The sequence below is a fragment of the Penaeus monodon genome, chromosome 21 (assembly GCF_015228065.2).
Source record: "Penaeus monodon isolate SGIC_2016 chromosome 21, NSTDA_Pmon_1, whole genome shotgun sequence".
Classification (NCBI taxonomy): domain Eukaryota; kingdom Metazoa; phylum Arthropoda; class Malacostraca; order Decapoda; family Penaeidae; genus Penaeus; species Penaeus monodon.
In genome coordinates this window covers 42014581-42015287 of record NC_051406.1, presented here as the reverse complement: position 1 = coordinate 42015287, position 707 = coordinate 42014581, and the positions used below count along the sequence as shown (strand labels likewise).

The 707-nt window shown below is 29.8% G+C and overlaps 1 protein-coding gene across 1 annotated transcript in view; it reads left to right on the top strand.

Moving 5' to 3' along the window:
• The window catches only part of LOC119586681 (GPN-loop GTPase 2-like), a 5387-nt gene that overhangs the window by 2767 nt on the left and 1913 nt on the right, over window positions 1-707 (top strand). The window lies entirely within an intron of this gene.

Here is a 707-nt window from a genome sequence, read left to right as displayed (position 1 = left end):
CTATGCTATAGTTTCATTATTTGGGTATGTGTATTGTTTGGCATCCAGTTGTTTTTTCTATGTAGTTGTTTTCTGAAATTTGCATAAAAAGTTTCCTTTTCTTTTTTTTTGTAAATCTTATCTCATTACAATGTAAGAAATTTTGTAAGTGGGAAGATTATATATTATCCATCATTTCACATGTTAACGGATATGAAGGAAAACTTCCTACACAGAAAAAAGTCTGATTATAATTTCTGTTTAGTGTTTGGTATTATTATTCCAGTGGAAAAGCTTGGGGTTGGGATTGTCTAAATAGCCAATGAACTGTACTTCAGTCTGTTTGTCGGGCAAGATGGTTTATGGGTTAAGGTATTAAAATGCTGAACAATATTGTAAAAAAATGCCGTGTAAATGTTCACTAGTATATAGACTGATATGTTGTCTACTTACAAAAAGGGGAGTTTGTTTATAGGAGTTTAGTAGCATGTACATTTACAAGTTACACTAAATTACAGTATGCATAATGTTATCCATTGTTCAATAGAATGTACAGTAAATACTTTATTCATTTTACTTTCAGCTAAACTTGGACAACTAATTTAATTTAATCCTTTATGTCTTCTTTTTAAAGTTTTATGTAAACACTTTATCACTTTATCACTGTGAATTAGGAGCATGATAACATAGGCATTCATCATAACAAGCAATGCATGTGTATCAAGAAC